The following is a 26,900-nucleotide window of genomic DNA, read 5'->3' as shown; positions in this document are numbered from 1 at the left end:
TTTATTCATTCTTATTCCTTTCTTACTTTCTCTCTTTTTCTATTGATTAATCAGTGTATTATAAATTAAATTTCTCTATAAAACCCAGTTGGCTTGGGCATATTCATAAATTGGGAATATATCCCCTGGCGACCATCTTATATTTATATAAAACCAAAACACAGTAGAAAACATATTTCAGTGGTCATAATTGAGATATATATATATATATATATATATATATATATATCCCTTGCTCCCAAACATTTTAATTATCACAGTTTATGGCTCCCACTCTCTTCTCTACAACTATTTAACACTCAAAACTATTTTAAATCTAACACTTATAAGGATTATACAAAGGGTTAGGATGTATGTTGATCATGCTGGTTCTATTCCTTATCTACTGAAGTCAGGAATTGACCTTTTTATCATTTATTTCTACTCAGAATTGACAGTAAAGTTGTGACAAATGCAAATCAGTGCATAATAGAGTATATGCAACATCTGAGAAGATGGTGGACTGCCTTTGTGTTTTATTTATTGCTAAGGCAGATGCCAGAAATCATATCAGCAGTAAAAAGACTGAAGCTGCATTTATTCTAGTTGACTAAGTGGCAGAAGATACCATGTGAATATCTCTAGATATTCCCCATACTAGGTACTTCTCCAATGAAATTCTATTTGCGTCATAAGGCCTGCCTAAAACCAAATAATATATACAGTCTGGTTATGGTCTACCTTAGATGCCTAATTAGTTTACTAGTTTGAAATTCTTTCTAAATAATCCTCAAAGCTATAGCAAAAATACTTCTTAGAATATATATGTCCTCTCTTTAAGAATGCTCATTGGGGTAAATGGCTGAGAAAAGCATGGAACTTCCTCATTTTCCAAGTAACCTCCACATACAATAAAAAAGAATTACATAAATTTATGGAATCTACAAGAATTTAAGATGGATAGTGATATGAAATATAAAATGGATAATTTTAGCACATTAAATTAAAAAGGGTTTGTATGGATAAAATAAATATTGCCAAGATTAGAAAGAAAGAAGAAAATTGGGAGAAAAATTTTATAGATAGTCTCTCAGAGTTGCATAGGAGAAAAATATAAGAATGATTTGCCCCTTTGGAGGGAGTTCCCACATTTATATACTCATGGACCTACTAGAGTATTGATGATAGTGTCAAAAAATACTCTAAAAGAATCTCAAATTAATCAAAAAATGTTTTTCACTATAGATATAGGTAAGAGACCACATGCAGTTGTTGAAAGTTTGAATAGATTTTTATTGTTTCTGTCAATCTTTCAGATATTTAAGTTCTATAATCCCATAACTTTTAAATGTTATCAGAAAGAGTAGATTAGGCTTCAAGACTTATTTTCATTTACAGCACCTTATGAATCAACGAAATTAAACTTGCAAGATGAGTTTCTGAGCAATATAATATTCAAATAACTAACTGTAAACTTTTAAAGGGTTTATCCATCAAGAGAAGAAAAATAAAAAATGAAGCCATAAAAATTCTTCAGTTTGTTATGAAATATGTGATGGGTGAAAATTAAATTAAGAATATAAATAATTCCTGTAAATTGGCATCTACTGTGTTTCTGCATAAAACCTTTCCAGAGAAGTAAGAAATGTGGGAAGGAGCTGCTATTGGCTAAATGGGATATCATAAATATTTGAATTTCAACTCTCTTATTTGCTAGTTTCCTCTTGGAGTCTATACTGATGTTTCACAGCACTGACAAATATGTTTTAGTGAATATATCTCCCTATGATACATCTCACTTGATACTTCTAATCAGATCATAGAACAAAGTTTTCTTTATTGTTGAACCCTTCAATAAGCCACGTATGGTTTTCAATGCATATAAAAAACCCTGAAGGAAAGTTTTTAAGATATCATTTTTATACTATCAAATAAGAAGTCCATTTGTTATAATCAACAAACAAAAAAGCTCTGTGGGATTTTGTGGTCTCTACAACTTTCAATCTTTTTTTTATTTCATTGTGTTTTCTTATTGTAGAAGATGATGATTAGAAGTCTGCCTTTTCCTTTCTCAATTTTATCAAGAATCCTCTTAATGGATGTGTAAATTAGTCTCACAGGTTTTATAGAGATGAAAAGGTAAGCTGATGAGTTGACATATTTTCCATTTTCTGTGGGATTTTGGTAGTTGAAACATCCATATTCCCCACCCCCCCACATATTTAGTCAATTCATTTCTTGCACATAGTTTAAGAAGAAAGCTCATTTTGCCTTTAAACCTTTTTATCTCTACCATATTTTGTGCTTATGTTCATTCTGGATGTACTGTTGAATTTAATATTGTTTTCTTTAGAATATTGGGAAATATGAAATTAGTTGCCAAATATGGTGGCTTTATGTCATTGAGTGAGAGAACTTCATATTGATATACCACACTTCATTCAGACTTTCTGCAATTGGAGAGCTTCCCCTTAGGTTTCACTTCTTTGCCACCATATACTTCTACTTCATTCCATTGGTGGCTCATTATATGTGAAAGGATTGATCATTTTCTAGATGCAAACACACTATCATAGAGCTGAAATCCAATAAGATGAATTCCAGGCAACCATTTTGCCATGATCTTCCATACGCCCTCAGAACTGACAGTATAAAAGGTCTTGATCAGATCAATGGACATTTTGTACATGACACACTATTAACAATAGGGAACAGAGATTCTCCACCAACCATCACCACACCATTCATACATGGAACTATCAGGTACAGCAAATGGAGAAATTCTGAATGTGGTCAATAAGAGCACTTACTTTGGGAATATACTTTCCAGTGATGTACACATAGATGCTGCTGCTGCTGAAAACATCGCAGGCACTAGTTCAGTGTATGGGAGACTCAGAAGGAAAATATGGAAAAGAAAAATAAAATTAGGCTGCCTACTAAATTGAAGGTCTTCAGAACTATTATGCTGACCTCATCGTTGTATTCCTATGAAATCTGAACAGTCTATAAAAAACTATGTCATGAAACTGAATCACTTCTACTGGAATTGTCTTAGGAAAATTCAAACCTGGAAAGATAAGGTACCGGACACTGAGGTTCTTTCTCTAGTTTACATACTCTAAAGCAGAGGACACAGCTCCAATGAGCTGACCATGTCATATGCTTGCCTAGAAGACTATTTATACAGAGAGCTCATATGATGCAGGCACTCATCTGGAATCAGAAGAAAGATACAGGTCCACTCTGAGGTCTCTCTGAAGAATTTTGATACTAATCGTGAGAGATGGGAGATACTAGCACAGAAGCAATAAACATTGTGTACCAGTATCAAAGAAGGTATTATCTTTCAGCGAGAAAAGCAGAATTTCAGTAGTTGAAAGAAATGTAGGATGTGCAGAGTTAGGGAAATCTCCCTCTCTATTGTTTTTATGGCTTATCCATACCCAATCTTCTGAGCATGTATTGGTCTGATCATCATTTTGATTCTTTTCAATAACAATCAGCCTCCAATTAACTTAGTATTAACCTTTCTAAAAGTAAAACTTACATGCTTGAGATCTGGGTTAAATCACTTTCAAATTACATGGTTTTAGATAGTAGCCTGTGACTATTATGATGTTCAAGGACTGTTCATAAAGCCAGTATGGGTCAAAGGCAGGGCTTGAACCCAGGTCTTCCTGACATGAAGGCAGATCCTTAACACCCTTCCTCAGAGACCCACATACATGCAGCACAAATATCATGATATGGAGTATGGAATATAGATAAGCAATATGTAATATATAGTTATACATATGTAATATGAAATATTTATATTGTGAGATATTAAAATCCATTTACAATTGCATTTTGGATTATAATCTTAAGGATAAAGACATGTAAACTGAGAACTCTTTCTCAATATATTCAGATAGAAACTTTCTTTTTTCCCCACCTCAACCTTGCATTAAATCTCTCTCTCTGGTACACACTTCTCTCAATTCCTTTTGACATTTGGTATAGTAACAGGAACTGGATCCATGATTTTATTGGTATAAGAAAGAATCAATGGGGAAAAATTCCTCAACCAAGACAAGAAAATAGTATTTCTGCTACTTATATAAAGTCAACTAGAACAGTGATGTCAAACATTAATTTTTTTTAAAAAATGATGCCTACTCAGCATATTGGCATTGAAGAGGACAAATTAGCATTATATTGCATTGTATTTTTGTTTCATGATACATTTGCCAATTCCATTTTAATCTGGTTTCTGAGGCCTAGAGAATTGTAACATCATGACTCGCTCAGGGTCTGTCAGCTAATACATGTCAGAGGAAATATTTAAACACAGATCTTGTAGATATCGTCTTTATAAAATACTGCCTTTCAGTTCAGTGTCAATGTGAGGGGGGCAGAGAGCACTTCCAATTTAAGAAGTCAAGGGGGAAATGAGCTTCTGGTGTGGAGATAATAAACATGTATTATTTGGTATCCAAACTTTTGTGAATAATCTTTTTGAAACTGAATTATAATAATTCTTAGATTATGGACACTATTTCCATTGCTGAACACATTGTTGAAACCTTGTAAGGATCTAACAGAGTTTGGACTCTAAAAATAAGCTCTGTGAGGACTTTTCTATACCATTAGGAAGTATCTGAGGAAAGTTTTAGTGGAGGATAAAGGCATAGATAATGAAAACTACTTGGGAGAATAAACTGCTTAAATATTGGATAACTGATAAGGAAGGTGCCTTTATAGTCATGAAATTGATGGTTATAAAAATTACTATCACTTTGTACCTATAAATATTACCTTTTCCCCCAGAAATATCATCATCAAATACCTATTGCTATCAAAATATTATAATACAGTTGTCAAATCACCCCCTAAACATCTCTTTTCTCCCATCAATCTTGATGACACAGAAGTTTCAAATGGTGCCAGAGTCTGGAAGTATTCATAGAAAAGCTTCCAAGTAACTGAAGATATTAATACCACAAAATACACTTTAAGTCTCAAGAGACATTGGAAAGAATCATTAACTTCAAGTATTAGCTGCATTTGTTTTAATGGAAATTCACTAGCTATGGAATGAAACAATCACTTGCAGGTTTGAAAAACTGTAAATCATAAGTTACAAAAGCTAAACCATTAGAAGCATTTATTGAAGTTTAAAACTGTGTTAAGATTTTGGGACAACTTGTATAATATACCTGGCAGAAATAAATTTCAAATTTATTCTACTATAAGCTGTGTTTGCCAATATCAAGGAGATACTTGGCTTGAACGTTATGGATAAATATATATAAATGTATATAAGTGTACAAATATCAAGAACTTCAAGGAAAACATAGGCTACCCAAAAATTCAATCATCATTTAGTTGCTGATTTTTTCTCTTCACCGAATAGGCTAGATTTTCAGATAGTCTTATAGTGATTGCACAGGATGAATTGGCATGTGGAAGAACTTCAGCCAAGCAAACCATTCATGAGATTGTTGCAGTATTTAAAGGTTGTTGCAATGAGGTTAAGATGGAGATAGAGGAAGGAGTTAATTTGAGAAAAACTATTAATAATAGCTCACATTTATAAAATGCTTAATTGTTTAGAGAGTATATCCTTAACAAATATTCTTTTTCTTCAGATGCCCATGACCTGGAAGACTGAGGGACCATCCTTAATGATATTTAGAAATCAACATCAGGTAAACCTCCAAATCTTTAAGCAAATAAATTCTCTTGAATCCACCCTATTAATTCAGTTTTCCTCCCCCTATCATTGTAGGCAGATTTGAAGCATATTCAGATAATAGATATTGAGTTGAAAGAGATCTTAGAAGTTATTGAGCCTATGCTTCTCACTTTTCAGATGAAGAAACTGAGGTCAAAGAGATTAAGTGACTTTCCTGAGGTCACCAAAGTAATAATTGTAAAAGGATGTTTAAAGTGCATATCCTCTGACATCCAATTCTTTTCCCAATGTATAATTTTATCTTCCTCTTTTTTAGCCCATGAACTTATACACTGATCTAAATCTCCATATACATTTCAAGGTCTTCTGTAAGTGATTCCCTGCACCTCTCTTGACTTTAGTATTCTGAATTATTGATAGCAGCTCCTTGTGAATTGTTATTCACTGAGTCTTGACTGATTCTGACTTAATACCTCTGAACTCTTACCATGCACCTTCCAAATGACAGTCTTGATTTAATGATCCATTGATATACTATGTATAATATGTTGTTGTTGCTTGTTTGTTTCATTTGCAGATCTTGAAGTTTTATATAAATATGTAATTTTGCCGTTAGGAAGAGGAAGAATCGATTACAATCATCCAGGGAGGTAGATATTAAATATATTCTCATGCTCATTTTACCTATTAGAAATCAAAGGTTTGACAAAGCTAAATGATATATTCATGGCCACCCATGAAGTAGCAGGGCCAAAGCCCAAGTCTTTTGATGCCAAGTCCAGTGCTCATTATACAACATCATCTCTATATTATGCAAAACAAGATAGGAGAAATAATAGATATTGATGACAAATTGTATATAACAGATGAAAGAGAAAATGAAATAAAAAAATAAATTTAATATTTCTATCCAGGGAAACTAGAATAGTATTGCCAGAAGATGAGAAAGAAATTGGGGAAAACATTCAGCTTTGAATAAAAGAAAATATATTTTGTAGAAGCGTAGGATTTTAGAAGGGCAAAGAAATTACACAATAGATAGATTACTAAGCCTGGAGTCGGGAATACTTGAATTAAAATATTGCCTCAGACACTAGTTGTAGATCTTGGAAAAGTCCCCTAACCCTGATTATTTCAGGCTGTTGATCTGATAAATAAGCTGGAAAAGGAAATGGCAAACCACTAGTAACTTTGCCAAGAAAACCCAAAATGGTGTCAGGAAGAATCAGACACAACTGGAATAACTGAAAGGAAGTAGAATATTAGAGGTAAAAGTGAATTTATTTAACTTATTTTCCCTATTTTACATATGAGGAAATAGAAATAAATGAGTTACATAACTAATAACTGCTGATAAGTGGTTGGGAGAGTTTAGAAGGAGCTTAGGTCTCCTGACTGTTGTATTCTTTTTCATACTATGCTACTTCCATAAAATGCTTTATACACACTGAATTTAAGAAGAAACCTAAAAACTCAAACATTCCATATTCTATATAGCTATAGCTAGTATAAGTATTCTATATTTTATGTAGCTTAATAAAAAGGAGGACATGGGTAGAGATAATTTGTCCACTTAAGAAATGTATTTCAAAGAGAGCTATTAGTGAGAAGTCATACTTAATTATTTTGAATTCTTTGAGCCATCCAAAAGAATGAGTGTATTTCTCTTTAGGAATTAGTAAAACAATAGTATTTTTCTGTTTTTAGCTAAGGATAGATTAATCTCCCTATTTTACAGTAATAATTTCCTATGAGGAAAGGACATTTTATTATATGGGATAGGGAAGAGTAGGAACATAGTTTGGGCTTATTCTTTTGCAAACTTAAAAACTTAAAGGGTGAGAGATAGGGAGGTAAAAGAGGGAAAGAAACAGAGGAAAGGGGGGAAAGATGAGATTAGAGAAAAGGAAGGGGGAAGGAGGAAAAGATGGAATGGTGCTGAAAAAGGGGAGAGGAGAAGGAAGAGGGATGGATGAAGGGAGCAGGAGAAGGATTGGAAAAGAGTGGGTTGAAGCAGGAAGGGAATAGAAAAAGGAATGGGGAGGAGGAGGGAGAAAAAGAACAAAGCTCAATATCACCTTGTATTGATTTAGTGACACTAGCTTATTTGGCACAAGATTCTGTGCAAAGAATGGTCATGTTAAATTTTAGAAAATGTCTGTCTTTTCTGCATTGACATGTGGAGGGACTGGTGAACCAATATAAAGTATTCACAGAAACTGGCAAAGCCTACCTAGAGACATTATCTAAACAGCATTTACTTTAACAGAATTGATTTAGAATCTCAATTAAATTTAAGCGCTGAGCCAACATTCATGATCACAAGCTTTATTGGAGATACCATGATTATTGATTGACAAGGTCATAGAATAAAGGTGATTTCATTAATGCTCATATTTATTCCAGGAAAAAATAAACATAAAAGAAAGTTGTATGTTTTCTTAGAAAAAAAAAACCAGGGATTATTTTTACTTGTTTATTTCTTCTAACATCAAATTATTTAAGATTTAAGGTTTTTTATATAAGTTAAATGAATAAAATTTTTAAATCCCAGTAAATTTGGGACTATAATCATAGGGGAAAATGGTATGGACCCTAGGCAACCTAACATTTGATGTAATGAGTAGTGTCATCTTATTGACGTTCTTCTGAGCATGTTTGAGCATGAGTTCCTTTACATAGAGAACCATTATTCCACTAATTCTTATTTTTTCCAAGAGGGAAAAATATTTATAATTTCTATTCAGAAGAACTGGAAGATAGTTTCTGACTCATATTTGATTGTTTTGATGGAAATTATATTACATTTAATCATTATGTGAATATTGCCATTTAATTTACATATATGATGAAAACATAATGGATACTAAGTGACATAAATTGGTGATGAGGTACAAATTCACACAGGAAATTCAGTACTTACTTTATAAATAGGAATTTTCCTTATAACCTTGTACATGTCTCAATTTCAATCTTAGTTGTATTTTTTGTTCTACAGCGGCAGGCTGTAAGCATTCCCTGTTCTTTTCCCTTACCACTCTCCTGTTGTGCATTCCATGCATAGACGTTGTCATTAGCTAGATAGCTTTTGGAGTGGCATCTTAGAAGCACCAACATAGGAACTATATCTATAGAGATGCTTGAGACTTTGTAAAATCCAACTGTGAATATAAAATCAAGATTTTACAAAAAGGGTATACTAGGATATGATTATTACTTTATAAAATAGTCACAAGAGAAGACTTTTAAATGTTTATCTATATTATATTATGTTTATGTTGAAAAAATGTTCAGTTAGAACCTTTCTTTTTGTTCTTAAGTTCTTCTTTTTTTACACCTCCCCAGTTCTCTTTATTCCCAGAGTACTGAGAACCTTCATAGACATAACTGAGTTCATCAGTGATGAGCTGTACACATGCCCATAGCTGTTTCCCTCAAAAGGCAACTACAATGTTACCTTTAGAAAAATCATACTAACAACTGTCTTCTAAAACTTGCATTGTATCTACATTACATATATGAGTATTTATTTAACTGTTTATAAGTTGCTTTTATTGAACAGAATTTAAGTTCCTTGAGTTCAAAGAATGTTCATTCCCTCCCTTTGTATTCCAAATCCTAGTCCATGCTTATTAAAAGCTCTTTCCTTAAACAAGTATATGAGACATGCTTCATGCTTTCAAATCCCTCATAGACTAGTAAAAGGAAAATACATCAAAAGAAAAAAAGGAATCCTGCATTTTTATATTATTGATTATTTTATTTGTATATCTATCCTATTCCTGAATATACCATTTCCCTCTTCTATAAGCAATTAGTCATCCATTTTAAGAAGGAATTAAAAAAGAAATGAATGTGGAAGTATTCCACAAAACTTAACAATGTGTCATCCAAATCTGACATTATTTGTAATGTTTTACAGAAAAAGCCTACCATCCCTACAAAAAAAAAAAGAGAGAGATTTTCTCATCTGATCTTTGTGGCTAAAGTTGATCATTATAATTATATAGCAACTAATTTTATTTGTTGTTTGTTTTTATTAGGCGTATTATTTTCCTAGTGGTGATTGTTTCATCCTCCATCAATGTATCTGTCTTCCCATTCTTCTCTGAATTCTTCATATTCGCATTTTCTTAGAAAATAATTAAATCCTTTTCATTACTAGTCCACAGGTTATTTGGCCCTTCTTAGTGGAAAGGAAATTCTTTTGTTTCCAGGTTTTTTGCAAATTCATAAATATTGCTATTTGTAATATACTAGAACTTCATTTTACCTTTAACATCCTTATATTTCAACTATGAGGATCCCTGAATTAAATATTAGACATATTATTCAATTTGACAAACATTTATTCAGTGTCAATTATATGTCAGGCAAAATGAGACAAAATATAGTTCCTACTCTCAAAGAGCTTAAATTAAAAAATTACAAAACAAAACACTGTTTTTTAGATTAGATGGAGAACATTGTTTACTGAATAGGGAAATAAGAAAAAGCATTCAATGATAGTAACCTTGAAATTCCAAAGTTAAAGGAAACTATTCAACTTATTTTATGAATGAAGAAATTGAGGCCCAAAGGGTGAAAATAACTTCTCAGTTAACACAGATAAACGTCAGAGTTAGAAGTCAAAACCAGGTTTGTGAAATAAAATCCAAAATATCACTAACTGACAAAAGATATATTTCTACTTTGAGAACCACAGAGTTTAAGTTATTCTTTTATGGGAAGGAGAACTGTTTGCTGTTATTTGCTGAGCACCCCATAGTGTTTGTTGTCTCTCAAACCAAGGATGACGATTGTCTTTGTGCGTTTTTGTGCACAAAGACACCTGTGCATGAAGATTTAAGTGGAAAAGTCGACGCACAGAGACAGTCCCACTCTCTCAGCATTGGAAGCCTGGGTCCCTTGGCACGAAAAGTCGTTACACCTGGAGACTTCCTCAGCTGCATTGGATGGCCATGTTGTCTTTTGTGCTCCATCATGCTCTAAGCACTCCACAGTGCCTTGCTGCATCGCTATCTCAGCCTTTGAACCTTCTTGTTGGTTTCTTCCGCCTGCCCTAGAAGGGCACAACAAGCCCTCCATACCAGAGATATTTCCCCTCGCTGAGCACCCCATACACCCCAAGCACCCCATAGTACAATATCCTTAAAGCCACATCTGTGATAATTTTAACTCCTAGTTCTTTTCATGCCACAGGTCTTTTGTATCATTGGGGAAAGAAAAAGATCAGAGATTGAATTACAAAGTTTATAATTAGGAAGTGAAAAATAACTGAATCAAACCTAGATTTCCCATGCCTTATAAATGGCCAAAAAGTATTTAATAAATGCTTGCAGATGAACTGAATTAGATTCAGACTTTAAGCCTCATGCTCTTGCAAGTGCAATATCACTGCCTCACTCAGGAGAGTAAGAGCTAGTCCATGATGATTGGAAGATAAATTGCAAGGAAAGGAATAATATGAAACTATGAGAGTATATCATGGAGGACCTCAATGCCAGGAAGACACAAGTTAAGCAAATTCAGTCAAAGAAAATGACTTACTTTAGATGTTTATGCAAATGAGTGAGGAGGAACAGATTCTTGGTATAAAAACAGATTATTCAGGCAAAAGGGAAGAGTATACCACCAGTCTTCCATAACTCAGGTTAAAACTGAGAGTGACCTTTACTCTTCACACTGTTTCCACACATCTCCAATGAGTTGCCATGTCATATATTCTACCTTCTCAGTCCCTATCATATCTGCCCATTTCTCTACACATGACTACCAATATTGATTAGTCTCTTATTTGAACTACCTTGACAGTATTATTGAGCTATATGTTTCAAGTCTCTCTACCCAATCTTGCCCACCTTCTATATAGCTCAACTATAAAATAGGTCGCCACATTAATTTACAATTTTTTACAATACATTCATTTTCATTTTTCCTGTCTTGACAACAAACTACAATATGTTCTTATAAGAGTTTTGATCAAATGTCAACTCTTTAGTCTATCATTTAAAATCCTTTATAAATTGTCTCTTACTTTTCCATCCTTACACTTTAATCTTCTTCCTGTACTTTATAATCTAGTCATTTTTCTTGTTACTCATCACACAGTGTTATACCTCCCAGCTCTATGCTGTTATCCAGGTTATGCCCCCACCCAGAATGCCCTTACTCATGTCTGCCTATTGGAATCCCCAGTTTCCATTGAATTTCAAAGCAAACAACTATGAGATAATGGAAGCTCCTTGAAAAATATAGTTGTTGTTGTTTTGTTTCGTTCATTTGTTTTTTATTCTTTAGTTTTATGCCACTAATGAATATCCCTGAATTGGAACCAACCATAGTTGATATTTAAGAAGTTTGTGTTTATTGGTTGTTTGAAAGACCAACAATGATACTATTTAAGTCTAAAAAGGTGCTTATGTGACTGTTTATAATGTATAGGGGAGAATGAATATTAGATATCCAGTAGAAATATAAACCAAAGGAATTCATACCTGATTTTACCTTTTGACTTAGAGGAATATAAACAGTCAAAATGAAACAAAAACTTATAAATATAAGAGATTGGTTGACTAATGGTGGCATATAAAGGTACAGTGAAGTAAGAAGAAGGAAAGTTTAGGAAGAAAAATGGTTTTCTGTCATTTGGAAATGTGGGATTTGAGACATTGTTAGGGTACCATATTGACAAATGGCTGCTGAATGGATCATGTGACTGAATATAAAGGATATATTAGTTATTGTTATATTATTATTATATAATATTATTGTATTTTAGTTATTCCCACAGCTTGCCTCCCCTTTGATCACAGAGAGGGTATGTTAGTTGAAATTAAAAATTTGGTGAAGCTATATTCCTCAAATTTCTAAGTTATCCCTTTTCTTTTTTTAACTTTATTTACTTTGACATACTTTTCCCCTGGTTACATGATTAATTTTCTCTCCTTTCCCTCTTCCCTCCCCTTGCCCAGAACTGACAAGCAATTCCACTGGATTAAACATGTTATCACTTAATACCTATTTCCATATTATTCATTTTTGTAATGGAATAATCTTTTAAAGGCCAAAACCCCAAATCCTATACCATATAGACAAGTGATAAATCATATGTTTTCCTTTTGCTTTTCTACTCCCACAATTCTTTCTCCTGATATGGATAGTGTTCTTTCTCATAAATTCCTCAATATTATTTTGGATCACTGCTTTTTCTAGCAAAGTCTATTACATTTGATCCTGCCACAATGTTTCCATTTCTGTATATAATGTTCTCCTGGTTCTCATTTCTCTCCACATCAGTTTGGAGAGGTCTTTCTAGTTCATATAGAAATCAAGCAATTTATCATTCCTCATAGCACAATAGTATTCTATCAACATCATATACTACAATTTGTTCAGCCATTCCCCAATTGAGGGAGACCCTCTTATTTTCCAAATTTTTGCCACCACAAAGAGTGTGCCTATGAATATTTTTGTACAAACATTTTTTCATTGTTATCTCTTTGGGGTACAAACTTATTGGCCATATTTCTGGATCAAAAGGTATAAACTCTTTTAAAATCTTTTGGGCATAATTCTAAATTACCTTACAGAATAATTATATTAATTTACAACTCCATCAACAATATATCAGTGTCCCAATTTTACCATAAGTTCTCCAACATTTATTATTTTCCTTTACTGTGATATTGGCCAATCTGCTCAATGTGAGATGGTACCTCAGAGTTGTTTTGATTTGCATTTCACTAACAGAACGCTTTTTCATGTGATTATTAATAGTTTTGATTTCATCATCTGAAAATTGCCTATTCAATATCCCTTGACCACTTCTCAATTGGGGAATGCCTTGACTTGATTTCTTGTACATTTGAATTAATTCTTTATATATTTGAGAAATTAAACCTTTATCACAGATTTTTGTTATAAAAACTTTTTTCCCGGTTTGTTACTTCCCTTCTAATTTTGGCTGCATTGATTTTGTTTGTATGAAAACTTTTTAATTTAATATAATCAGAATTATTATTTTTACATTTTAATGTTCTCTTTCTTGTAAAAATTAAAATTAGATCTCAAATATTAAAATGTTATATTTTAAGGGATTTATTAATGATCATTGGATATCAAGGAATAAAGAGGATACAAAATAAAGACCACATGCCCATTGCTGATTAACCATTTCAAAATCCCCACTCACCATCACCATGCTTGAGGTCAGGGACAAAAGGAGGGTGGGACCCTCCACATCCTCGCCTAATTATCCCCTGTCTACAGGAAGTATGTAAGGACAGGAAGTCAGTGAACTCCCAGGAAATGTAATTCTTTTTTAGCGTAACAGATTTTCAATTATACAGTCTCTTACTTGGTCTTAAATTCCTTCCTTTCCCATAGATATGACAGGAGTACTATTCTATGTTCAGTTTATTTATTTATAATTTCCCTCTTTATATCTAAGTCATTTACCCATTTTAAATTTATGGTATAGGGTACAAGAACTTTCTTTGCTACTGCTTATTCATTTTTCCCACTAGAGAACTGGGAGTCCTGCAAGTTGCAGGCCATTTCTATCTTAGCTTCTGCTTCTAGGGCTTTGCCTTGGGGCTATCTTCACTTCCCTGTCACAAACCCAAAGAGTGAACACAGTGCTATCGAGCTCTAAACCTCACTTCCAGGGTCTAGTATTTCTAGGGATAGGCCTGAGGTTTTTTTGTTTGTTTATTTGCTTTTGTTGGTGTAGCCCACTTCACAGTGATTTTCCTGAGGCTATATTCAGTGCCATTACTGCTACTACTGCTGCTACTGCTGCTGTTGCTGAGTGAGGCTAGTGCTCTGGAGCTCTGAACATTACCTCTAGGACATGGGATTCCCAGGGGTAGGTCTGTGGTGTAGCACATTTCACTGTGTTTTGATATGAGGATATTTTCACTGAAGCTGCTGCAGACACTGCACTGCCACTGTGGCCACTGCTAAGTGAGTCCAGTGCTATAAGTTATGGATCTTACTGCCAGGGACCAGAGTCTTTATTGTAACCCACCTCCTAGAATTTGGGGGTTGCCTGGTTCTGCATCTGGCATGGTAGGTGGGGGAGATATGTCCATCCTCCTCTTTTCCTTCTGCAGTTTTGCCCCCTTATCATAAAAGAACCCCTTTTCTCTGTCTATCTTTTACACTGTATTAAGTGGGAGAGCCCCTTTGCTTGTCCTGCTTTGACTTATGTCCTTTTGAACCTCTTTTTAGAGATTGGTTTGAAAGGACATTCAAAATATCTTTAGGATTTCCCTACTACTATGCTGCCATCTTGGCTCCACCCCAAGTTATCCTTTTTTTAATGATTTTATGGGTAACTGGCAGTGTGAAACAGCATTGACAGAAATCACTTAGGACCAACAAGGTGACACAGTGGATAAAGTGTCAGATATAGGGTCAGGAGGAGCTAACTAAGTTCAAATTTGGCCTCAGGCATTTGCTGGATTTGTGAACCTCAGTAGCTCATTTATCCTACATTTGTCTTCAGTTTCCTCATCTTTAAATCCATACATTGATGCAAAATTGTAGACACTGGATAAATGTTTACTATTATGATTATTATTTACCTGGACAAATCATTTCTCTGAGAAAATAAAATCTAAGACTTAAGCATGATTTAGTTAGCCCTCCTTTCTCCAAAGAATTGAGTTGGAGATTTCAAAGAACATGTTTTAGTCAATAAAATAACAAATAATTATACTGGTAAACTTGACTATCCCTGAGAGAAGAGATAATAGAGACAAAAATACGAGCTATAGATTGACAGAAACACTTGTCTTTAGAAAATGATCAGTGTTTCAAATACATTTTGATTTCAAGGTCCTTTCTAAATACTCACCCTTTTTCCTTGTTGCTCAATAAGTTTGCTTCAGCAAAATAAAGGTCTGACTTGACACTACAGCATTAGAAAATTTGGTCTCTCACTTTAGGCTTTAAAAAATCAAGCTTAGATAACTGTCTTGGGGACCTGTGTTTAATTAATTTTAGACATCTTCTCTACTTAAGACTGATATATGAACTAACTGTAGCTTTATTTTTCATTACAATAGCTGCTGACTGATTAACATGTTCTACGATCTGTGTAATCAATTGTTTATCATGAAATGAATCAACAGCTGCAGAACCCAGTTGGAAATAACCCAGGAGCAAAGGAAAACAAGTTGTTTTTTTTTTGGAAGAGACAAAGAAAATGCAAGGAGCCAAAGCAACTAGAGCACACTTTCATGCAGGAGGCAGTTTAAAGGTGCTTCTGTTGTGTCAGTGTCTAAGAACTAGCACAATAAAGTTGCAAGCCTCAGGCCCCAAAGCAGCATTAACAATACATTGTGGGACGAAAACTACCTGTGAACATAATTAAAAGGTTGCAGATCTTGTTTGTATACCAAGTTTAATTATGATAGCAGAACAATGACAGTGTTTTTCATGTCTGTTCAAGTAGAGTGCATATTGTATTTTTACATGCCAGCATAACAAGTATTTTAATGAGTGATAAATTTCAAAAGAAATGGATATTTAAAATAGATTTATAATGTATTAATCCTTCAAAACTAATATTACAGTGTTATCGGTTATAATGATGGAAATTATGCTGTTAAGTAGTTCCACATGAGATGCCTACAATGAAATCCTCTTGCAAGGGATTTTACAGATTCAGATGTAATTGGGATGTTATAAGAGGGTTTGTTATCTTCAGATCCATAACTTGGAGCTTTTCAGATTGGGCAGGAGTGCTCTGGAATATATTAAAATGGTTTCAAGTTATCATTATAATCCAAGATATGACACCTTCACATTTTTCTTGTATTAAGGATTCCTCATAGCATTATGGAGAGAGCAAAGGACTTAGATTTAAAAAGGATGGGTTCAAATATGCTTTTGGCAGATTGTATGATGATGGGAAAGTCACTTAAATTTCCTAAGTCTCAGTTTCTTCCTCAGAAATATAGTCATGAAAATATTATTTCCAAATCCAACCTCAGTGCTGTTGCGTCTCTTAAATGAGATGATAAATGTTATAATGTGAGGTGCTTTGCAAACTCTAAAGTATTATATAAATGGAAATAATTTTTGAAGTACCATTTTAAATATTGTCACATAATATATTCTATTTTATCATTCCTGAGTCAAGAAGAGGAAAATATTAGGAATTCTTTTTGAAGATATAGTAAGGGGTAAAAAGGCAGAAATGGGACTGGATGGTGCTGGGAACCATCAGACCACAATGCCTTGACAGAGTCATGCGTGGTAGCTGGGGAGACCACAAAGTGGTCCTTAGCGAGATGTGATTGCCCATCCAACTCCCTTTACATGACCTCTTTCATCAATGCCACTTACCTATGAATTGACATGATTATTATTCCCCCTAGTCTCAAAAGAAATAATGCAAGAGCAAAACACCTATACCCTAATTCTCTAAAACATCACCAAGAGATCAGACCCTTAAACCCAATCCCCAAAAGACTATCATGGGTTAACTTTTATTAGGTACATAATTCCCAGCAAAACCGCAGCTACAGACCAAACCCAAGCACTTCCCCACTCACAGAAGCCTATTCTCATAAAGCCAGCACACAAATGAATCATAGAGGCCCAAGTGATAAGTACAAGTACATCAAGCTTCAGTATGCCTCAGTGACTCAGGAACTCCCTAGTAATGAACCTGAGAAATGACCAGTCTAAATTTGAATTGTGTTCCCAGACCCCTTGACAATGTGATTGTTGAATTGTCTTCCAAGAACTGCTGACTAATTTTTCTATTTTATTAAAAGCAATACGTAATTTTCCTTGATTATTTGTAAGCTTAAAACTTCTCATAGGGTAATGATAAAATTAAGCCACCTGTGACAAAATCATTTATCTTGTGTGCAACCATTATTCTGTCTAATCACAATAAAAAATATAGAATGTTAATCAAGTGATTTGTTAAAAGTTAATGTATCACTTTTCTAATTATCTCTCTTTTATTTTGTGTATCTTCATGCCAAGAAAATAAATCCCAGGCCTGGGGATGTCAGAGCAGCTCAGAGATGCAAAGCAATCCCATATCTGTAATGATTAATCTGTCTTCCATTTATTTTGTTGTTGTTGTTGATTGTTCACCACTAGTCAGGATACCCTGGAGTCGTGGGCAAGGGTGGACTTTGCCCATGGCAGGATGGGAATTTACATTTTTAGACATATAAATTTATATGCTTAGACAACTAAAACTTCTTACTGAAAGAAAATCAGAAAGCTCTTTATATGATGCCACATTTCTAAATCCAGACACTTGACAAGAGAATAGGCACAATCATGGGGTGGAGCCAAGATGGTTAAGGTACTCACCAAGTTCTCCCAACATTCACTTCCAAACAACTTTAAAATGAGGCTTCAGATAGAATTATGGAATTTTTGCAACAACAAAGATTTGGTATGAAACATTCTTCCAAACCAAGGAAACATAGAAAAACAAAGGAGAGATTTGTGGCATGAGGGAGGTGACAAAGTCCACATGGATTATTCACCTATGGTAAGACTAAATGATGGTCACAGAATCAGTAGTACCTTTAGAAATTCTCAAACTAGTTTCGGACTACTGGTCAAGATCGCGGCTTAGAGAGAGCTAAAGTTGAGATCTCCAGAAATCCCTTCCTTACCAATCTCAAACTATATGCTCCAAGGACACCGAAATTCAAAACAAACAATAGGATAGACCCTAGGAACCCTCCTCCTGGACCTGGATCAAAAGGTACGGCCACCCAAAAGCCAGAACCCGAGATCACTCAGATCTAAGGGGTAGGCAGAAGGAAGGTCCCAGGACCCATCCCCCCCAACCCAGAGCTCTGAGTCCGGGGCAGCAGCGGGAACCTAAGAGCCAGCAAAAATACCCCAGGGCCGGCTATTCTGAAGGCCACACCCTGAAAACAACCTGAGCCAGTCACGGGGGCACCCAGACAGCAGGGAAACAGAGAGACTGGGGGAGCCTGTAGCCCCCTGGCTGGATCCTTCCTTCCGAGTCTCAGGGAACTTCCCTGCTTTAAGACACACTCAATCCAACCCAGGGGAAGTTAATCCTATCAGGATCCCTCAGAGCTTGGGGAAGCCTCGGCCCCTCCCCCCTCAGAGTGCAGGGTCTTCTAAAACAACAGTAACCCCCAGGGCCGGCTATGCAGAAGACCACATCCTGAAAACAACCTGAGCCAGTCATGGGGGCACCCAGACAGCAGGGAAACAGAGAGAGACAGAGGGGAACCGGTAGCCCCCTGGCTGAATCTTTCTGTCCAAGTCTCAGGGAAGGTCCCTGCTTTAAGACACACTCAATCCAACCCAGCTGAAGTTAATTCTATCAGGAGCCCTCAGAGCTTGGGGAAGCCTCGGCCCCTCCCCCCTCAGAGTGCAGCCCTCTCTGGCCCACAAATGTCCTGAGATATCTTGTGGACAGTGCCAAGCCAGGCTCAGAGCAAGGAAGTAAGGCAAAAAAGAAGCATCGGGAGGAAACTGAGAGCAGTAACACCCATGAATGGACAATTTTCCTAGGGCTAAAGCCTCTGAACACCAGACAGAGATAAGAAAAGCTAGACCTCCCCACTCAGATAGATATGGCAAACAGCACAGAAAAGCCTCAAAACTCCAAGAAAAACAAGAAGAAGGGGGCAACTTTGCACACATTTTATGGAGCAAAAATACAAAATACAGAGGAGATAGAAAAGGAAACACAAGCAAATGCTCTGAAACTATCCAAAGGAAACTGAAACTCTCCACAAACCCATGAAGAATTTGAATATGAAATAATCAAAAAGATGGAAGCCTTCTGGGAGGAAAAGTGGGAAATAATGCAAAAGAAATTTATTCATCTAAAAAACCAGTGTGACCAAACTGAAAAGGAAAACCAGGCTTTAAAAGTCATAATCAGCCAACTGGAAGACAACGAGCACATAAAAGAGCAAGAATTAATAAAGCAAAGCCAAAAGACCAAGAAATTAGAAGAGAACATAAAATATCTCACCAACAAGGTCATAGACTTGGAAAATAGAGGGAGAAGAAACAATTTAAGAATAATTGGACTACCAGAAAAGCCAGAAATAAAAAGCAAACTCGACATCATAATACAAGAGATAATCAAAGAAAATTGCCCAGAGATTCTAGAACAAGGGGGCAATACAGCCACTGACAGAGCTCACAGAACACCCTCTACACTAAATCCCCAAAAGACAACTCCCAGGAATGTAATTGCCAAATTCCAAAGCTTTCAAGCAAAAGAAAAAATCTTACAAGAAGCCAGAAAAAGACAATTTAAATATAAAGGAATACCAATCAGGGTCACACAAGACCTTGCAAGTTCCACTCTGAATGGCCTTAAGGCATGGAACATGATTTTCAGAAAGGCAAGAGAGCTGGGCCTTCAACCAAGAATTAGCTACCCATCAAAACTGACTATATACTTCCAAGGGAAAGTATGGGCACTCAACAAAATAGAAGATTTCCAAGTATTTGCAAAGAAAAGACCAGAGCTATGTGGAAAGTTTGATATCGGAAAACAAAGAGCATGGAATACCTGAAAAGGAAAATATGAAGTAAAGGGAATAGGAGAAAAATGTTATCTTTTTCTTTTATTCAAACTCTCTTCTATAAGGACTATATTTATATCAATCTATGCATATTAATATGTGGGGGGAAATGTAATGTGTAAATAGGGGGAAACAAAAGACCAAATAGAATAATCTTTCTCACACAAAGATTCACACGGGAAGGAGAGGGGAAGAAAACTCCTATAAGAAGGAGAGGAAGAGAGTTTTTACTTAAACCTTACTCTCAGAGAAATCAACTCTGAGAGAGAAGAACATCCAGATCCATTGGGATCTTGAATTCTATCTTACCAAACAAGGGTAGGGAAAAGGGAAAACCAAGGGAGGTAGGGGGAAAGGGAACATAAAAAAGGGAAGGAAGAAGAGGGGGGTGGTGGAGGGAAAAAAAGGAAGGGGCTAGAAGGGGAAATATATCAAGGGAGGGGATAAAGGGAACTGATTTAAAATAAATCACTGGATTAAAAAGTTAGAGCTGAAGAAGAAAGTTTAGAATTAGGGAAGGATATCAAATGCCAGGGAGTCCACAAGTGACAATCATAACTTTGAACGTGAATGGGATGAACTCACCTATAAAATGTAGACAAATAGCAGAACGGATTAGAATCCAAAACGCTACCATAAGTTGTCTTCAAGAAACATACATGAGGCGGGTAGACACCCAAGAGGTCAGAATTAAAGGATGGAGTAAGACCTTCTGGGCCTCAATTGACAGAAAGAAGGCAGGAGTTGCAATAATGATATCTGATAAAGCCAAAGCAAAAATAGACCTGTTTACAAGGGATAGGGAATGTAATTACATTCTGTTAAAAGGGAATTTAGATAATGAGGAAATATCACTAATCAACATATATGCACCAAATAATATAGCACCCAAATTTCTAATGGAGAAACTAGGAGAATTGAAGGAAGAAATGGACAGTAAAACCATTTTAGTGGGAGACTTGAACCAACCATTATCAAATTTAGATAAATCAAATCAAAAAATAAATAAGAAAGAGGTAAAAGAAGTGAATGAAATCTTAGAAAAATCAGAATTAATAAATATATGGAGAAAAATAAATGGGGACAAAAAGGAATACACCTTCTTCTCAACACCACATGGCACATTCACAAAGATTGACCATACACTAGGTCACAGAAACATGGCACACAAATGCAGAAATGCAGAAATAATAAATGCGGCCTTTTCAGATCACAAGGCAATAAAAATAACGATCAGTAATGGTACGTGGAAAACCAAATCAAAAACTAATTGGAAATTAAACAATATGATACTCCAAAATCGTTTAGTTAGAAAAGAAATCATAGAAACAATTAATAATTTCATTGAGGAAAATGACAACAGAGAGACATTCTTTCAAACCTTTTGGGATGCAGCCAAAGCAGCAATCAGAGGTAAATTCATATCCCTGAGTGCATATATTAACAAACTAGGGAGAGCAGAGATCAATCAATTGGAAATGCAAATTAAAAAACTCAAAAGCGATCAAATTAAAAAACCCCAGCAGAAAACCAAACTAGAAATCCTAAAAATTAAGGGAGAAATTAATAAAATTGAAAGTGATAGAACAATTGATTTAATAAATAAGACAAGATAAATAAGGTACTTTGAAAAAAGCAAACAAAATAAACAAAGTACTGGTCAATCTAATTAAAAAAAGGAAAGAAGAAAAGCAAATTAACAGCATCAAAGATGAAAAGGGGGACACCACCTCCGATGAAGAGGAAATTAAGGCAATCATTAAGTATTACTTTGCCCAATTATATGGCAATAAATACACCAATTTAGGTGATAGGGATGAATACATACAAAAATACAAACTGCCTAGACTAACAGAAGAAGAAATAGTTTTCTTAAATAATCCCATATCAGAAAATGAAATCCAATAGGCCATCAAAGAACTCCCTAAGAAAAAATCCCCAGGGCCCAATGGATTTATGACACAAACATGGTACTGATTCCAAAACCAGGCAGGTCAATAACAGAGAAAGAAAATTATAGACCAATCTCCCTAATGAATATAGATGCAAAAATCTTAAATAGGATACTAGCAAAAAGACTCCAGCAAGTGATCAGAAGGGTCATCCACCAAGATCAAGTAGGATTTATACCAGGGATGCAGGGCTGGTTCAATATTAGGAAAACCATCCATATAATCGACCATATCAACAAGCAAACCAACAAAAATCACATGATTATTTCAATAGATGCAGAAAAAGCATTTGATAAAATACAACATGCATTTCTATTAAAAACACTAGAAAGCATAGGAATAGAAGGGTCATTCCTAAAAATAATAATTAGTATATATCTAAAACCATCAGCTAATATCATCTGTAATGGAGATAAACTAGATGCATTCCCAATAAGATCAGGAGTGAAACAAGGATGCCCATTATCACCTCTACTATTTGACATTGTACTAGAAACACTAGCAGTAGCAATTAGAGAAGAAAATGAAATTAAAGGCATCAAAATAAGCAAGGAGGAGACTAAGTTATCGTTCTTTGCAAATGACATGATGGTCTACTTAAAAAATCCTAGAGATTCAACCAAAAAGCTAATTGAAATAATCAACAACTTTAGCAAAGTTGCAGGATACAAAATAAACCTGCATAAGTCATCAGCATTTCTATATATCTCCAACACAGCTCAGCAGCAAAAACTAGAAAGAGAAATCCCATTCAAAATCACCTTAGACAAAATAAAATACCTAGGAATCTATCTGCCGAGATAAACACAGGAACTATATGAACACAACTACAAAATACTCTCCACCCAACTAAAACTAGACTTGAGCAATTGGAAAAACATTAACTGCTCATGGATAGGACGAGCCAATATAATAAAAATGACCATCCTACCCAGACTTATTTATCTATTTAGTGCCATACCCATGGAACTCCACAAAAAATTTCTTTACTGATTTAGAAAAAAACATAACAAAGTTCATTTGGAATAACAAATGATCAAGGATATCCAGGGAAATAATGAAAAAAAAACACAAATGAGATGGGCCTTGCAGTCCCAGACCTCAAACTATATTACAAAGCAGCAGCCATCAGAACGATTTGGTACTGGCTAAGAGACAAAAAGGAGGATCAGTGGAATAGACTGGGGGCAAGCTACCTCAGCAAGACAGTATATGATAAATCCAAAGATCCCAGCTTTTGGGACAAAAATCCACTATACCATAAAAACTGCTGGGAAAATTGTAACACAGTGTGGGAGAGATTAGGAATTGATCAATACCTCACACCCTACACCAAGATAAATTCAAAATGGGTGAATGACTTGAACATAAAGAAGGAAACCATAAGTAAATTGGGTAAACACAGAATAGTATACATGTCAGACCTTTGGGAGGGGAAAGACTTTAAAACCAAGCAAGACATAGAAAGAATCACAAAATGTAAAATAAATAATTTCGACTACATCAAATTAAAAAGCTTTTGTACAAAAAAACCCAATGTAAATAAAATCAGAAGGGAAACAACAAATTGGGAAAAAATCTTCATAGAAACCTCTGACAAAGGTTTAATTACTCAAATTTATAAAGAGCTAAATCAATTGTACAAAAAATCAAGCCATTCTCCAATTGATAAATGGGCAAGGGACATGGCTAGGCAGTTTTCAGATAAATAAATCAAAACTATTAATAAGCACATGAAGAAGTGTTCTAAATCTCTTATAATCAGAGAGATGCAAATCAAAACAACTCTGAGGTATCACCTCACACCTAGCAGATTGGCTAACATGACAGCAGAGGAAAGCCGTGAATGCTGGAGGGGATGTGGCAAAGTAGGGACATTAATTCATTGCTGGTGGAGTTGTGAACTGATCCAACCATTCTGGAGGGCAATTTGGAACTATGCCCAAAGGGCGATAAAAGAATGTCTATCCTTTGATCCAGTCATAGCACTGCTGGGTTTGTACCACAAAGAGATAATGGGGAAAAAGGCTTTTACAAGAATATTCTTAGCTTCACTCTTTGTGGTGGCCAAAAATTGGAAAATGAGGGGATGCCCTTCAATTGGGGAATGGCTGAACAAATTGTGGTATATTTTGGTGATGGAATACTATTATGCTCAAAGGAATAATAAAGTGGAGGAATTCCATGGAGACTGGAATGACCTCCAGGAAGTAATGCAGAGCGAAAGGAGCAGAACCAGGAGAACATTGTACACAGAGACTGATACACTGTGGTATAATTGAATGTAATGGAATTCTCCATTAGTGGCGGTGAAATGTCCCTGAACAATCTGCAGGGATCTAGGAGAAAAACACTATAAGCAGAGGACAAACTGTGGGAGTAGAAACACCCAGGAAAAGCAACTGCCTGACTTCAGCGATTGAGGGGACATGTCAGAGGAGAGACTCTAAACAAACACTTTAATGCAAATACTAACAATATGGCAATTGGTTCAAATCAAGAACACATGTGATACCCATTGGAACCACGTGTCGGCTATGGGGGGTGGGGGGGGAGGATGATCTTTATCTCTAATGAATAATGCTTGGAAATGATCAAATAAAATATTATTTAAAAAAATAAATTCTCAAACTAGAGACCCTTCAATTTGTGAGAAAGTGGTTAAAAGGTTGACAAAAATCATCTTCTCTTAACTCCAGTGCTAGCATGAAGCAAGAGAAGATGCTTTTTGTCAACTCTGTTTCCTATATCTACTTCTAGGTCATAGTTCACGGGCATAGAGGATTTTTTTCAGTCAAAGAGTGGAAGCTTTGAGGGACAGTATTATATCTGATCCCAAGGGAAAATGAGCCATAAGGAGCAATATCAGTTGAAATCTCAAGCTATTAGAGACTCTTCTTGGGAAAGGATGAGAGTGCAGGCCAGGAAAGTAGTAACTGTTTAAAAAAATAAAAAAGAGAAAGGAAGGGAATGTACCCCCAAAGGGAGGCTTGTACTCTGAGGTATAGAGAGAGGGAGAAAGAGAGGAGAGAACCCCCCTTCCACAAATCAGGGTTCAGGCGAGGCAGTGGATGCAATGGGTTGGCTCAGAGAGAGGAGAGGGAGTTTGAAGATTTTCCCCCTTCTGCCTTCCCTCCTTAGATAAATCTGTTTTCCCCAATTTGCTCTTGTCCCTCTTTCCCCCCCTCCACTACTTGAGACCAAAAGATCTCCCCTAGTTCATTCACTCACACTCAGCTTGGGGAACAGATAACTTTTAATGTTAACTCAATCAGATAATACAAAGGAATAATGGGCAGGGAAGAATTGGAAAAGGAAAGTGGGAAAAGGGGGTCCCTATCTATATCTAAACCCTTTTCCTCCCTCCTCAAGTTTGGGGGGGTGGTAATTCAGGCCCCAGCAGCCTGAGCCCCTTGAGAGAAAGTCAGGTTGACTCACCCCTGGGCAACAGGAGCTGAGTTAAAGTCTGCTCAGGTTTCTCTTCAGAAAGTCCCTTTAATTGGAAAGTGTTGGGGGGAAAGATTTCCAGTCACCAGCACAAAAAATGGGTAACACTCAGGAGAAAGTCTTTATCCACCTTCTCTCTTTGACATCTCAAGACAAAGATAGACCCTTACTGCTCTCCACCCAGAGTCTTCTCTCCTCAGGATTCCACTCCTGGGGCCCCTCCCCCTTCAAAGTGATCAATTTCACATACTCTTCAGACTGGTACTTTTTCTTTAGTGCCAGCCTCCATCACAGTAACTACACCTTTTCCCACATCACACAATCTTGAAAGCACCAAAAACCTCCAAACCCCCAAGAATTAGCTCTGAAAACAGCAATGGGAAAAGCCTGAATGGAGATAGGAAGCTTTCCCATTCATGATTAGAACAGAACCCAATATAAAATTCCAAATCAAGAGATGTGTTTAGAAAATGAATAAACAACAATAGTAAAAATGAACCTTAGTGGTGGAAAAAGTTACTCTGGTGAGAGGGAAGATCAAGACAGAAAGGTATAAAGTCAGAAGAAGACAATGAAGGCAAAATAGCTTCAAGCAAAGCACTAGTAAAAATGTGAATTGAACATGTGTATGAAGTATTGCTTGAAGAGGTTAAAAACGGTTTTTGAAATGAATTAAGATTGTTAGAGGGAAAATATGTAAAAAAATGAAAGCAAAGAAAGAAAATAATGAAAAGACAACAATTTAATAAAAAATGAGGAACAAAAAGTTGAAGAAAATAGTAATTTAAAAAATGTAACTAATCAAATAGAAAAAAGTTATAAAAATTTGCTAATAAAAATGATTCCTTAATATTTTGAATTAAGCAGGTAGAAGCTAAACCATGAAGCATGAAGACAAAAATAAGACTATATCAAAAGAATACTTAAAAAATAAAATGTGAAATATCTCTTTGGAGAAAAAAAATAAAATAGATTAAGAAGAATTATTGGATTACCTGAAAGCCATGATCAAAGAAAGTGTTTTGATGTAGATATCATATTTCAAGAAATGATCACAGAAAACTAAAATTAAAATTGAAAGAATCCAGTGATCATAACCTGAAAGAGATCCCAATTATAAAACTATCAGGAATATTATAGCCAAATCCCACTGTTCCCAAATCAGAGAAAATTATTCAAATAGCAAGAAAATAATATCAAATACCATGGGGCCAGTGTCAGGATCAAATAGAATATAGCAGTTACCAAGGAACAGAGGGCTTAGAATATGAC

At 35.3% G+C, this 26,900-nt stretch overlaps 1 long non-coding RNA gene across 1 annotated transcript; it reads left to right on the top strand.

The window, feature by feature from the left end:
* Window positions 1-5,612: 5,612 nt before the first annotated feature.
* LOC103100554 (uncharacterized) lies at window positions 5,613-16,160 on the top strand. Its single transcript, XR_468906.3, has 3 exons — window positions 5,613-5,672; window positions 6,237-6,309; window positions 15,733-16,160. It is a non-coding gene; the product is annotated as an uncharacterized LOC103100554 (long non-coding RNA).
* Window positions 16,161-26,900: the final 10,740 nt, after the last annotated feature.

Source organism: Monodelphis domestica, chromosome 6, assembly GCF_027887165.1.
Source record: "Monodelphis domestica isolate mMonDom1 chromosome 6, mMonDom1.pri, whole genome shotgun sequence".
Lineage (NCBI taxonomy): Eukaryota > Metazoa > Chordata > Mammalia > Didelphimorphia > Didelphidae > Monodelphis > Monodelphis domestica.
Note: the sequence above shows the minus strand (reverse complement) of the source record. Positions and strands in the feature narration are given on the sequence as shown.